Source organism: Bicyclus anynana, chromosome 26 (assembly GCF_947172395.1).
Source record: "Bicyclus anynana chromosome 26, ilBicAnyn1.1, whole genome shotgun sequence".
Classification (NCBI taxonomy): Eukaryota; Metazoa; Arthropoda; class Insecta; order Lepidoptera; family Nymphalidae; genus Bicyclus; species Bicyclus anynana.
Genome location: NC_069108.1, coordinates 2,318,968 through 2,335,145, shown reverse-complemented (window position 1 = coordinate 2,335,145; position 16,178 = coordinate 2,318,968). Strand labels below are relative to the sequence as shown.

General features: G+C 34.8%; 1 protein-coding gene across 2 annotated transcripts in view; it reads right to left on the bottom strand.

Annotated features, from left to right (window-relative positions):
* Positions 1-14,486, bottom strand: part of LOC112053537 (phenoloxidase-activating factor 2) — a 35,563-nt gene extending 21,077 nt beyond the window's left edge. For both annotated transcript variants that reach the window (XM_052889648.1, XM_052889649.1), the window contains exon 1: positions 14,328-14,486. The gene's annotated coding sequence lies outside the window, so the exon portion shown is untranslated. The remainder of the gene's footprint in view (positions 1-14,327) is intronic.
* Positions 14,487-16,178: the final 1,692 nt, after the last annotated feature.

Here is a 16,178-nt window from a genome sequence, read left to right as displayed (position 1 = left end):
CGAAAATGACAGGTCCGATGTGATTGGCTGTTACAAAAGGCGCCATTTATTGTAAGACCAATAGGAACGTTTGGCGGCAAAACGAGGAATTGGAGGGGTTGGTGGCGTGAGCAGTGTAGGAAGGTGATTATTCGGGGAAGTGTGGTGTTGAGAGGTGGTTTTGGTGAAACAGTGGAACAGTAGAGATATTATTATTTAATTTGTAATAATTTGTAATTGTAAAAGGTGGAATAAAGTGTTGTAAGAAACTAGCGGAGTATAATTTTCATCACAATTCAGAAGTGACACGTAATCCACGCAGGCCCACAATTGAAGGTACGTAATCCATTTCTTGATCATTAGCTAGGTATAATGGACAAATGGCTTGTAGTGTGAAAATGCCTAGCTTTGGCAATGAAACAGTTATAACGGCATTAAATTAATTTTTTTTATTAGTTCTAGCCAAATTGGGCTAATCTATGATAACATACAGCCAGTTTAGTTTTATTAATTATAGATGGGAATAATATCAATTGCTACCCTCAAATTATCAATATCTTAGATACATAGATAATAGTGTCAAAGATCAATATAGACAATTGTTGCCAACAATTGTTTCGACGAAGTTATCGCTTTTATTAATTATCAAGATTTTGATTCACGTTTATTTGTACGATTTTATTAGTTATTAACTCGAGGTTGATACCGTACCTACCCTCAATTAACCAATATTATAGAAAAAATTCATTTGGTCAACTACTTTCCAATAAATTGATTTAATAATTTTTAATTAAGAACCGTAATCATAAGACGTACTTAAATGGTTGAGTTGACGTTTGCTGTTAGTAATCTTTAGAGACTGTGTAAAAATATAATCAAATTTCCATTTTAACGAAGTCTATACCTAGTCTATGCAGTTATGTGTGCTGCGTATAAGTTTTGGTTACGTGAACAACGTTTAATAATGCAGTTATGTGTGCTGCGGATAAGTTTTGATCAAGTGAATCACGTTTAAAAATGCAGTTATGTGTGCTGCGGATAAGTGAACAACGTTTAATAATGCAGTTATGTGTGCTGCGGATAAATGAACAACGTTTAATAATGCAGTTATGTGTGCTTCGGATAAATGAACAACGTTTAATAATGCAGTTATGTGTGCTGCGGATAAATGAACAACGTTTAATAATGCAGTTATGTGTGTTTCGGATAAATGAACAACGTTTAATAATGCAGTTATGTGTGCTGCGGATAAATAAACAACGTTTAATAATGCAGTTATGTGTGCTGCGTATAAGTTTTCGTTAGGTGAACCACGTTTAATAATGCAGTTATGTGTGCTGCGGATAAGTGAACCACGTTGAATAATGCAGTTATGTGTGCTGCGTATAAGTTTTGGTTAGGTGAACCACGTTAATAATGCAGTTATGTGTGCTGCGGATAAGTTTTGTTAGGTGAATCACGTTTAAAAATGCAGTTATGTGTGCTGCGGATAAGTGAACCACGTTTAATAATGCAGTTATGTGTGCTGTGGATAAGCTTTGGTTAAGTGAAGCCACGTTTAATAACGCAGTTATGGGTGCTGCGGATAAGCTTTAGTTAGGTGAAGCCACGTTTAATAACGCAGTTATGTGTGCTGCAAATGAGCTTTTTTTTAGGTGACGCCACGTTTATTGTGCAATAAAGGTGACAAAAACTGTGGTCATGTGTACCATAATTATTGATGCAGTATTGTGTTTGTGGTTATGTGAACCATGATTAGTTATTTTATTGTATATTAAACGAGTAATGCTGTATCAAATCGGTACACTAATGAATTTGACAGGACTTTTAGGTATTGGTTACAATGAAATTATGTATCTGTATAATTAGTAAATTTCAAAGCAAAAAAAAAAAGAAAAGACTTTACTGCGATTAGTTACACTGATTCGTTTAGATAACTTGAATACAAACATATATATAATAAATATAAGTAAACAAGTAGATGTCAATTATAGATACTTCATTGTCTCCGCGCCACACATTGAAAATTGTGCGCTCTATTAACATTGGTTTTTTGTTTTTGTTTTTATCGAGAACATGGAAGGCACCGGTCATGCGATAGTACGGCGCAGGACCAAACGCAAAGGAAAGCGTGCTTGCAAAGCGCGTAAAGAATTCCCGCAGGCGCAATGGGTCATCGATGAGGTCCAACCAAGCCAGTCAGGAATCCCACCCGAGATGTCCGGGCCTGTAGAGTCACCGGGCCCATCGGCATTGCAGCCGGGGCAGCGCCCAAAATCGGCATCCCACTTTACGACAGACGAGGTACTGAAATTTATAATGACCATGCAGAACAGCTCCAATAAGGACAGAATTTTACAGAACAATCACGTTAATGTAATTCCAGATTTCGACCCATGTAGTAGATTGCAAAGTGTAGATAGATGGATAAAAAAGGTCAATGAATGTGCTAATATTTATGATTGGAACCAAAAGCAAACCATACATTTTGCACTCCAAAAACTGGTAGGTCTTGCAAAAAAATGGTTTGAAGCTTTGCCTTCTGTCAATTATAGTTGGGATGAATGGCAAGAAAAGCTTCGCAAAGCTTTTCCAGTTGAACAAAATTACGGTCGGCTTTTAGAGGAAATGCTTGCACGCACTTCACAAAGTAACGAAAGTTAAAAATCTACTTTTATAAAAAATTAGCTCTTTTGAATCGCTGCGATATCGGCGGTAAAAAGGCAGTAGATTGTATTATTCATGGTATTTTTGACAAAACAATTCGAAATGGTGCGCAAGCATTACATTGTAAGGAACCTGAGGATTTACTGTTTTTCCTAAATTCTCAGCGACTTAATAATGAAACGACTGCATTTGTTAAAATGCGTAATGAAGGAACCCAGTCTAATCGTCAAGCTAATTTAACCTCTCATGATGGTAATAATGTCATTTTATGCTTTAATTGCCGTACTAGGGGTCATTCGTTCCGTAATTGTCCTAAACCTCTAATAAATTGCCAAAAGTGTTCGAGGGTTGGTCACGATTCCATCACATGTCAATTGTTACCTTTTCCTCGCCAAAGTAGCAATATTAAAGTAGTGACTGACTGACACGCCTTACGTACAACTTTGACAAAACGTGACCTTGTGCCACGAATTGCTAGATGGTGGCTTCAGATAAGCGAATTCAATATTGAGATAAAATACAGATAATACGTCTGAACTCTAAGTTGACCAGTGTAGATGTTGAATCCTCTTTGCCTGTATATATATATATATATATATATATATATATATATATATATATATATATATATATATATATAACTGTGGAGAATTGGCTTTTATGTTTGCAATCATTAGACCCGGATTAAAATCGAATTGTAAATATTTTAAAAACCGGAAATGAAAAAAAAAAATGTTTAAAAAAGGTAAATGAATTTTGGTTATGTCTTGTGGTTCCATGTGATGCCCAGTTTCAAATATGTAAGATTAACCATGTTGACATAGGACATTTAGGAGAGGCTTTGGTTTCCTAAATTACGCAAATAAAAATTTATTTTATTCAGTGTTTGAGGTAGGTCATTTAATTAAGATAAATAACTACTATAACAAGGGCAATAGCACAAAATAAGTTCATAGGTCCTTATAGAATTAATCAAGTCGTGGGTAACAATAAATATAAAATTAGCAATATTCTTTAATAAAATAGAAGCTAACCGTTTCAGGCTATTGTTGCAGTAGATGTGATAAGGCCGTGGGTTATGTTGGCATTTCAGAATCTTGAATAAACAATACTAGATGATAGCCCACTAGCTTTATTGCAACATTAATCTCAAACGGCTATTAATTAGCTAAAACTAAAATTTGATCGATCGATCGATCGAAACAAAATGTTATGATTTTTTTTTTCAAGTCAAAGTATTATTTATTTATTCTATTGAGTGTATAATAATAATATAATATCGTAGGATTTTTTTTGCAAGATTATTACTTATAGATAATATGTTCTGTGATTTATTCTTCTGTTACGTAATTAATTGTTTTAGGCAGGAATTATTTTATAACAAATTTAAGTAAATAAGTAGGATTTAAATGTAAAAAAAAATGTATTCTATTTTACGAATGTCATGATTTATCAAGGTTTTAATTATCTTAATTAGTGTTTAATGGATGTACTACAATATAGTTGGTTTTTTGCAAGATAACATTTAGTATAGGTATAGATAACATATTCATTGTGCATTACGCTGCTGTACCGTTATTAAGTAAGTAAAATTATATATGTAGTATTTCAAGTACTAGCAATTAGCTTAATACATATTCTATGATTCGCATTCTCGTAGTTATTACGTTTCACAGATTAATAACAGTTTCTACCTATTTTGTGCACCGGGAGGTTGCACAAAGGCGGATGGCCGAATGTCATGATTTTTATAAAAAAGTAGTCTTTGTTCTCTATATTTTTATTCTGTGGATAAAATCCGTAGTCTGTGAAACGAAAATGACAGGTCCGATGTGATTGGCTGTTACAAAAGGCGCCATTTATTGTAAGACCAATAGGAACGTTTGGCGGCAAAACGAGGAATTGGAGGGGTTGGTGGCGTGAGCAGTGTAGGAAGGTGATTATTCGGGGAAGTGTGGTGTTGAGAGGTGGTTTTGGTGAAACAGTGGAACAGTAGAGATATTATTATTTAATTTGTAATAATTTGTAATTGTAAAAGGTGGAATAAAGTGTTGTAAGAAACTAGCGGAGTATAATTTTCATCACAATAGCAAACAGTGCTATAGTACTTAATAAAATTACTTTAATTAGCCATTCTTTAATACAAACACATGTAAGTCTTCACGCTTTAGCGTTTTCCATATTCTGTGGTATCTACATACGGAACAATCACAGGCTAGCAAACTTCATAGGATGAGGTATATCTAGCCACTACAATCTTTTAGTTCAATAGATAATAATGTCTTTGACATTGATGTTCGAGTAACGACTTAATCTATAACCTTGTTCGGGGTCGGTTTTAATTAATAAATATGAATTTTTCGGAGAAGCAATTTACATAAATTTGAATAAATAACCCTAGGTAGGTACATATAAAATCTTGTATAATACTGACTATCTTTAACAATATTGTATCTTGTTTAATTATGAATGTGTAATTATACAGGGTGATTCGGTCTTTAGTGCGGATATTTTTTTTCGTGGTTCTGTATCATTAATAGAATATAAATTTACAAACAGTTCGATACATTTAATGTAATTTTTTTTTTAATTTATGTCTCTAAAATAACAAAATAATGTACATATTATTACTAAACAAGATATATTCAGCTTAAAAGTGATCTGGTGACGTCCTTTAGGTATCAAACGATAATAAAATAAACGCACAATAGGGTGACCCTAAAATTCTGTTCAAAAGTAAATAACTTTAGCTAACGATAATTTTGTTATTTTTGAGTTAAAAAAAAGAAAGAAAAAATACGTGATCATTAAATTTTGTTTATGAACAAAATATAAAAATATCCGCACTAAAAAATTTTTCTTCCTGTATAGCCATTTTAGGAAACAGTTTTATTTAATTAAAAGTAATTATACAAAATCTTTTGTGTAAATAGACCTTTTGTACTACGTCCCGCTTTCGACGAAAGAATCCTGCTTTTCTCATTCAAAAGTTCCTAAATATTTCGGGACAAATTAATTAAATTTAGATTTTAGATTAAATTATAAGATTAGAAGCTCCTTAAAGATTAAAAAAAATAAGTTTTCCGACCCCTCAGACCAATTATAGAAGGACCTGTATCGCACTCATAGTCAGGAACAAAATTGTCTGTCATTTTCTGAAGAAAACGAGCTTAGATTTGGTATATATCTTTTACTAAACTAGAAGTCTTTGCCCGTTTTTTACACAATTCAATTACACAAAAAGGTATTTTTACGGAGCTCTTTAACCGACGAACACGATTACAACTATTTAACATCGATTCTATAGAGACAGTTTTTATAATCGCATTATTATATCCTATACAATAATTGGTCTGAGCCCGACCCAGATCCCGACTTGGCAAAAAGAAAAATCTGGCAAAACCGCTACCTAATGAGGACGGTGAACGTACAATCTAACTATAGGATTTCGTAGGAGCATATCAAACTTATCAAATAACCTTTGGCCTTCAAGTATCTACCACACTATACGTACCAATCTATAATAATATTATTTTATTTTAATATAACAATATTGTACCTACACCTATTCGTAAATCGTGGCATTTAATGACGATTTATTATCTTTAGTCAATTAAGCAACAATCGATTAATGAATAAATGAATTCTGATTAGTTAGGTAAAATTTTTTTAATAGTTTATTAATAATATTGAAACTAAATAAAAAATAGTAAACAAAAAATTGGATAATTTGCGAACAGTATTCAGTTTTAATAGCCAAGATTCAATAATTTGAAGACGAACTAAAGATAATACCTACATAGACAAAAAATAAATGGCGTCGGGTCAATATCCCAAATGGTCTTAGATCCGGCATTAGAAATATATACCCTCATCTGTTATTCATTCATCATTATCTACCCATATTCGGCTCAGTGCTGAACTCGAGTCTTCTCTCAGAATGAGAGGGGTTAGGCCAATAGTCCACCACGCTGGCCCAATGCGGATATCAAATAAGCAATATTTATTTCGTGTAGTAGTGTAGTACATGGAATAACGGTCCGAAATATATCGAAATCAATTAATAAAAGTTAAGGATTTTTTTAAAAACTAAATTTAAATATCACGTATTTTTTCAAATTGTTTGGAGAATTTGAAAAAACACGTGATATTTAAATCACATCAAACAAAATTTTTTTATATCTAGTAGAACGATAATGAACAATTTTAGATCATTTAAAGAAAAAGTGTCCACTAGCCTATTGCGTCGTCAGTCGCGCGCTGACTTAGCTTGGCGCAATCTAAGATATTTGACAATAATTCATTGATTTTGACATTGACAGCTCGCGTTTGCAAAGACAACAGTCAATCAGTAAAATACGCATCAAATATACTAAAAATACCATATATAAATTACGACCGGTGTGATAATAATGAAATCAACTTGTTATCTATTTTGGCGAGTATTCTCTCGGCTAAGATTCTAATGGAGTAATGTAGTAAAATATACAAGATTTTAAGTGCCTTTTTCTTTTCTGTATCGTTCTGAAAAGTGGGCCCAATTTCCTTTATTTATTTAGTACCAGCATTAGTCACAGAGAGCCGTGACAGCCCAGTGGATGTAACCTATGCATCCGATTACGGAGGATGTGGGTTCGAATCCGGCCCGGGGCATGCACCTCCAACTTTTCAGTTGTGTGCATTTTAAGAAATTAAACATCACGTGTCTCAAACAATTAAGGAAACAATTAATTCTCTGCGTGTGTGAAGTCTGCCAATACGCATTGCACTATTGGCCTAACCCCTCACAGTCTGAGAGGAGACTCGAGATCAGCAGTGAGCCGAATATGAGTTGATAATGATGATTAGTCATACACAAAAATAGAAAGAAAGTCAGTGGACAAGGAAACACTTATCTCCATCTTATCTCTACAAGAGATCTCAGCCAGTGACCTTTGGCAGTGAGAGAGGTTGTAAACAAGAGATATGGATAAGTAGGTACAACAACAAAACAAAAAATAGTAAAATGTTTTAGCAGACTCAGAGGTGATTACAAAAATAAGAAAACTAATGTCGAACGTAGGTTACAACAACATTTGTCAGGACAACTTAATTAATAAATCAAACTGCAACCAAAATAAGACCCTAGAATGGCAGTGAATGACCTTGAGTGAAGTCACGCACTTGTGAACGTTGTGTGTAGGGTTAAAGGTACCTTTGACTGTTAACAAACACTCCCCTTTTCCACTCAAGTCACTCTCCCGGCCTATCCCAAGTAACCCATAAAGAATTACACAACAAGAGATGTGGACGGCTCGAACGCCACGAGCACACAGAAGCCGTCCGTACCGCAAGTCGTTGCAACGCGGCAATAACAAATGTAATCCACAATCTCACTTAATCTGGTTTTTGCCGGAATAAAAGCATAATAGTTATAAAAAACTGCTATTAAAATTCCAGTACGATCATTTCTTTTTTTTTTTTGAGCAGTGATAGCCCAGTGGATATGACCTCTGCCTCCGATTCCGGAGGGTGTGGGTTCGAATCCGGTCCGGGGCATGCACCTCCAACTTTTCAGTTGTGTGCATTTTAAGAAGTTAAATATCACGTGTCTCAATCGGTGAAGGAAAACATCGTAAGGAAACCTGCATACCAGAGAATTATCTTCATTCTCTGCGTGTGTGCAGTCTGCCAATCCGCATTGGGCCAGCGTGGTGGACTATTGGCCTAACCCCTCTCATTCTGAGAGGAAACTCGAGCTCAGCAGTGAGCCGAATATGGGTTGATGACGACGATCATTTTTAAGGAAAATACAGACACTTGAAAATCCTGAAATAATCCTTTTATCTTTCCACAAAATTATTTCGATCTAAAATTTTAACATAATTTTGCGGGATTTGCCGCTCGTCGATACAGGGCAGGCTACGCCACAATTTTACGATCACGTTTTGCGGTGATTTTGTAGGCACGTAACATGTCTATAGCATAAAATATCGTTGGACCAGGCTCCTTTTACTCGTACCGTTGAGTTAGTAGGTAGGTATTTAGTGAAAAATCGTTAGGGGACTTCCCTATTTACTCGTCACTTCTGAGAACTATTTATGTTAGCGTAATATTTGCATTGAATAAACGTGTCGTTCAAATAAAAAGAATTCACATTACCTATAGTTTTTATTATAATTGCAATCAATTAGTACACATGCGTATTTAATGTCGTAACTATTATGGTCGAATTCTTTGGATATTTAATTATATAGAGATAATCAACAGAACCCGTGTTTCATCAATACATATAAATCAAATTGATTTGTCTGTTTGTGATTTCTAAACAGCTGTGTTTTCAAGTCTTAGGTTAGGTTAGGTTAGTTTAATGGTCTAAGTTTCAAATAGATACCTACATGAAGTTAACCCTTTGACGACAGCTAGGACAAATGTGTCCCTAGCAGATAATGGGGATGATGTTTGCATATATTGATTTTTAAGATACATTCGGGTAAATAAGGTCAATGTTAACTACACAAAAAGCAAAGATTGTCTGGATATTTGCAAAATTAATGAGATTATAAAATTTCAAAATCTATTAAAAATCTTTTATCGTAATTAGATGAAAATTCATACAGTTTTAGTATCCTTACATTAAATGTGACATTTTTCATTACATGAACTATAAACATAAACGCACAAACAACAAAGATATTACTAATTTTGTTTGAACGCCCATACAAAATATCTAACGATCATTATAACCTACGACGTCATTCAATCGTACCATTTTGTATGGGGTAAAATCTATTTCCATTCCATATTTCAGCCAAATCGCTTCAGTAGCCGCAGCGTAAAAGAGGAACAAACATACTTACACACTTACACACTTACACACAAACTTTCGCCTTTATAATATTAGTGTGATACTCCCGAGCACCCTGTATAGTATAATAAAGTATAAAATCTTTGGTCTTTATTAGACTTGGACACTCGGACCTCGACTTCTGAAAGGGTGTTTTAACTCTTAATAATATAAACTTAGCACAGGCCACCTTTTTGGCTGGTGGGAGGCTTTGGCCGTGGCTAGATACCACCCTACCGACAAAGACGGCCCCCGTGGCGCAGTGGATTTACAAGACAAAGGTCATGGATTCGATCCCCAGCTGGGCCGATTAAGGTTTTCTTAATTGGTCCAGGTCTGGCTGGTGGGAGGCTTTGGCCGTGGCTAGTTACCACCCTACCGACAAAGACGTACCGCCAAGCAATTTAGCGTTCCGGTACGATGTCGTGTATAAACCGAATGGGGTGTGTATTTCATCCTCCTCCTAACAAGTTAGCCCGCTTCCATCTTAGATTGCATCGTCACTTACTATCAGGTGAGATTGTAATCAAGGTCTAACTTGAAAAAAATAAAAAAAAATAGACACACAGATCACCTATTAAAATTAATCCATGGCCTTAACGATACCAAACCTTGACTTAGCAAATTTGTATTTACAAATCAAACTAAATAAATCTAAATACGTCACAACAGGGTATAAACCTTGATATTGGCCATTCATACAAAATGGCCAATAACGCGCTCATTAGTAATGTAATGACGAATCGTTTTTAATAATGACATTGAACAATTCTGCGTAATTTGGAATGTTGACACGACACTGATCAAAAAGTTGTTTATTTTTTTTGTTAATTCATGAAAATAGATCGGGAATTCCGTTCGGCCTTATCAATCTAAGTAAAACAACAGGCCAAGTATGTTTGTCTGTTCTTAATCAACCCATATTCGGCTCACTACTGAGCTCGAGTCTCCTCTCAGAATGATAGGGTTTAGGCCAATAGTTTACCACGCTGGCTTATGCAGATTGGCTTCACACAATATTTGCCGTCTGGTAGACAAGATGAAGTCAATCTCGTTTTTCGTGGAACCATCGGGGTTTCATCTCAGACCAATTATTGTATAGGACCTGCCTCGCTAGACGTTACTTTTCTGTCAAAGTATATGATCAACGATCTAATGCGATTATAAAAACTGTCTCTATAGTATCGATGTTAAATAGTTGTAATCGTGTTCGTCGGTTAAAGAGCTCCGTAAAAATACCTTTTTGTGTAATTGAATTGTGTAAAAAACGGGCAAAAACTTTTAGTTTACTATAAGATATATATCAAATCTAAGCTCGTTTTCTTCTGAAAATGACAGACAATTTTGTTCGTGACTATGAGTACGATATAGGTCCTTTTATAATTGGTCTAAGGGGCTCATCCAGGTCCATTTCCTGTGTGGTAGCTTCTTGAAGAAGGGGAAGCCAACGTTTGGCCCCTGTCGTTCCATTGCCCATATCCAAATCGTCTCACTTTCAACTCTGAACCGCTACGTTCGCCCAGCTTTGCGTTAAAAGTTATTTAAACAAATAATATTTAAATCTATACTAATATTATAAAGAGGTAAAGTTTGTAAGTTTGTAAGTTTGTAAGTTTGTAAGTTTGTAACAATTTTTTGAAATGGGGTAATCTTCGGAACTACTGGACCGATTTTAAAAATTCTTTCACCAATAGAATGCTACGTTATCGGGGAGTGCTATAGGCTATATTTTATATTTCTATCATATATAACTACTGAGATATCGCGGGTTTTCTCTTACAGGTCAGACCGAAAAACTTACTTATTCGCATGCGCTGCCTCAACCATTGCATATAACTGAAATAAATGTATGGAGGCTTTTTAAACCTTTAAAAGTTCTACAAAAAAGTCCGCGACACCATATATCTATCTTTTATATTTTAGCAGATATAGTACCTTTAGTACTTTAATAAATTATTTAAATTTTAAACTAAGGTTTACGTCATTATTTACACAACTAAACTTAAATCCTTATCAAAATAAATGATTTAATAATCACAAGGATATTATAGAGATAAGATTTGTCCTTTACAGTATGTTAATTAGTTATATAGTTTCGGAGATAATACAAAATTTCTGAAAGTCGCAGAAATGCCGCTATATGACGCCCCGCGGTTTCAATTACGAGGTTCCCGTTCCTGTGTGAATATGAGGACCAAACATAGCCTATGACACTCGCAAATAATGTAGCTTTCTATTGGTAAAAGAATTTTCTAAATCGGTCCAGTAGATCCAGAGATTACCCCCGACAACCACACAAACTATACCTCTTTATAGTATTAGCATAGAAGTCGTTTGGGATATTATAGTCTTTTGGTCATTGCACCACGCACAAAAGGCTGGACCAATTTTGCTGAGGGTAGGGATAGGATAGAGGTAGGGAAGGGGTAGGATAGAGGTAGGGTAGGGGTAATTTAGGGAAAGTGTAGGGTAGGGGAGGGTAGGGTACGGATAAGGTAGAGGTAGTGTAGGGTAGGGGCAAGGTAGAGGTAGGGGAAGGATATGGAACGTATAGGGTAGGAGAGGAGTATGATAGGGGTAGGGTAGGGTAGGGGTAGGGTACGGGTAGGGTAGGGTTAGGATAGGGATAAGGTAGGGGTAGGGAAGGATTAGGGTTAGCGGTAGGGTAGGAGTAAGGTAGGGGTAGGGTAGGGGTAGATTAGGGGTAGGGTAGGATAGGGTATGGATAGGTTACGGGTAGGGTTAGGGTAGGGTAAGATGGGGGGAGGGAAGGGTTAGCGTTAGCGGTAGGGTAGGAGTAAGGTAGGGGTAGGGTAGGGTAGGGTAGGGTTGGGTAGGTTTACGAGCAGGGTAAGGTAGAGGTAGAGAAGTTTACATCAATTTTTACGCGGACGAAGTCGCGGGCGTCCGCTAGTATTGTATAAAGCACGACTTTCCTATAGTACCGTGTTACTCGCTATTTCTATGTTGTCTGTGGTTGTATCTATAAGTCGGTCGAAATGTTTTTTTTTTCTGAACGACAGAGAGGAACGGATTGTGAAAACTATAATTTAATAATGTAATTTTTTTTAATTCATCTCATTTATTTATTTATCTTTTTTTTAATTTTAACAATGGTAATATAAAAATATAATACAAAACACAATTAAAAATTTATAAAAAAAATGAACCTCCCGCTGCGGGACATTTGAGTGCCCAAGCAACCGGTGGTCAGGGCTCCAGAGTGAGGAACCTCCTCAGTCCTCACAATACGCGCCGTCTCAAGAACCAAAACCCTCGGTTTCCCCAAATTTTGATCTACAACCGGCCCAGTAAGGGCCTTGTAGAATCGTCCATGCAACTCCTTGCTCTTCCATATTGCCACACTATTGGATTGCGCCAGTTCTCTTTGCCTAGGGATCTTTCTCTTTGGGAAGCAGTGCTCTATGATCTTAGCGGGGTAAATCCCTTGTCCACTGCAACGACATTCTGATATATACTCACATTCATCTTGACAAAATGATCTCTGAGATAGCCTCAGACCAATTATTGTATAGGACCAGCCTCGCTAGACGTTACTTTTCTGTCAAAGTATATGATCAACGATCTAATGCGATTATAAAAACTGTCTCTATAGTATCGATGTTAAATAGTTGTAATCATGTTCGTTGGTTAAGGAGCTCCGTAAAAATACCTTTTTGTGTAATTGAATTGTGTAAAAAACGGGCAAAAACTTCTAGTTTAGTATAAAGATATATACCAAATCTAAGTTCGTTTTCTTCAGAAAATTACAGACAATTTTGTTCGTGTTCGTTTTGTTCTATGAGTGCGATACAGGTCCTTCTATAATTGGTCTGAGGAGATAGCACACCTCACGATTATGGAGGTCCTTGGCGTTCAAGAAGCCAATGCGTGATATTATTTTTGGTTATTATTATTATTTTAGTTGGTTCATTGTAAATAGTAATTAATGTTAAATACTAAATCATTAATAGCGAAGTACATAATGATTAATGAATACCTAATTAATTTGTAATGCGTACCTAATTAATTTTAGCTATTTTAATTTTGTGAACACCAATACTGTTTGAATAAAATCTGTGATTGTTTATGATTTTTATTTAATTAACAATTTCTGAGATGCCTTTTACAATAATGTCAACAAACACAAAAAACGGATCACTTTTGCAGTGATGTAGGCACGTAACATGTCTAAATCATAAAATGTCGTTGGTCACAGGTCAACTGATTATAAAGCATCTTAACCCGTGAGTGATATTACCTATATCATATACCTACCTACGGATTCCATTTATGTACCTACCTACCCGGATAATTGGATTTTAGGGGTTCTTGACACAAACTTTAGGGATAAATATTTTTGAGAGTTGGTAACACTGCAATGCAATGTTTTAAAGTTCAAGATGGGTAAATAAATTAAAATTTAAAACTATAATAAAAGTCATATTTTTAAAATCCAGTTTTATAATTAGGAAGGTAAATATAAATGGTCTAAAATAAGACGATTTCCTTTAAATTTAAACGTACCTACCTATTTATGCAAAATTACAATTCCGTGAGTAAAAATTGAAGAATACATACCTACCTACCCTCATAAAAAATAATTATGGTTGCAGAATCAAGTTATTTATTCTTTAATACCTACATAGTATTATTTTAGTCTAATAATTCTGTCACTATATATCACCTAGTATGTAGGTAAATCGTTCAAGAACTGAACAAGCATTTTATACTCCTAATTTTACATAAATTATTCAAATATGTTTTATAGCTTTCAAAGTGCAAAATCTAACTTACATGATTCCCGAACATAACTACAGGGCAAATAAAAAAAAAAATAGCTAAAAAAACTCACCTCAGCCAATTCACGGACACTTTTTTAATTAAAAACACTAAAACATAATATGATTAGATACGACCGCACTCGACCGATGGCGGACAACGTCTGTCTTTAATTCTTGAGTGAGTAAAGTTGAGTTGTGACGAAGACAGAAGTAAAGCGATTTTAGAGTACCGTATGTTACAATGAAAAACGGATCCCTTGACCACTGTGTCGTCAGTCCGTCTGTCTGTCGGTCAAGAGTTAATACGGGAACCACAGAATATATTTCAGAATGAGTCTTTACAAGCAGCGTGGTAAAGCCAGTGAAACTCATAAAAAAAATTAACGTTACGCGGCTCCTTGACATCCGCAAATACGAATTATTTAACCGGTTAACTTGAAAACCTCCTCCTTTTTGAAGTCATAATCAATAATTACCAATAAAAATATACCCTATCTTATTTCTTTTGTTATTGTAAACAGTTTTTAAAATATTTAAAACATTAGACGCCATTTTTCTTGATTAACATTGAAAGTTACTGATGCGACGCTTCGTGTCGTACTGACTCTAGAATGTATTCGTTTTTGAAATTTGTAAATGGAACGGCTACAAAACCGTTGTATTCCGTGCCCTCTATCTGCCTATTATTCTTTAATCTGTGGTCAAGAGTTAATACGGGAACGTAAGGGATCGGTACGTCAGAGTTATCGAGTTGAAATTTAAGGCAGACTTAACTACGTCTAAAGTCCTTATGAGCTGTGAATAAAATTGAAAATTATGAAAAACTCCCGAAGGTCATGAAATTATTAATTACACTATCGATCAAGTCATCAATATTCTCTTTCAGTGCGCTTTCATTTAAGACTCGAGTATATTTGCAAACATTCGATAATTCTTCCCCATTTTCAACCCCCAGAACTTTTAAACAGCTTAACCGATTTTCATCAAACATGTCTAAGAACACTCGCACATAAGTCACCTTTCATACAAACAAACAAACTAAATTGAAATCGCTTTATTCGTTCAGGAGATAAGGTGCCACAGACAGACAGACACGTCAAACTTATAACACCCCTCTTTTTGCGTTGGGGGTTAAAAAATATATACGGAACCCTCTGTAGGCTAGTCAAACTCACAGTTGTCCAGTTTTTAATATTTAACAGTATTTTCCTCATTCACAAGGTCCGGGCTGCTCGCGTCTCGATGTGAAGATAGTCATCGATCGAACGGCCTTATTCTGGGAGGAATTTTATTATTTAGTCTATGATTTTTTTTTAATGACAATGTTGCCTTGTTGTTAGTCCAGGTTAGTCTTTGTGGTTTCGGATCATATATGTCCTGGGTTTGAATACTGGGTCGGGCTAGTACATAAATCAGTCAGTAATAAAAAGGATTGCCCAGCTCGCCCGCCAATTTACTTATTATTTAAAAGAAATCTTGATAATTCTAATTTATTAAGGCAATTATTATATTATCAAAAGAAGTTTGCTACAAAGTTTTACGACACTTAATTTATCCTTAACGGGGACCAGCAAAGATCGTTGACCATACAGCCTGAGTTTTACGACATTTTTGAAGGCTTATAATTTTGTACGTTTTCTTGTTTACTATGAAGAAGAAGAAGAAATACTTTATTGCACAAAAAATACAATTATAAATGAAAACATTAATCGATTTATTTTTCATTTTCATATATCGTTTTAAAGTTTTATTCTGTAAATAGTAAAATTTTATTTATGGTTTGCTAGTTAGATAACAAAAATTGTAATAAATATATGTTAAATTTAGGTTGAAATTTTTATTGTAAATTTTCACATCAAATATAATTATGTTATTAGGATAAATTATTGAAATTAATATTTTAATTGTAAAAATCTTGCATA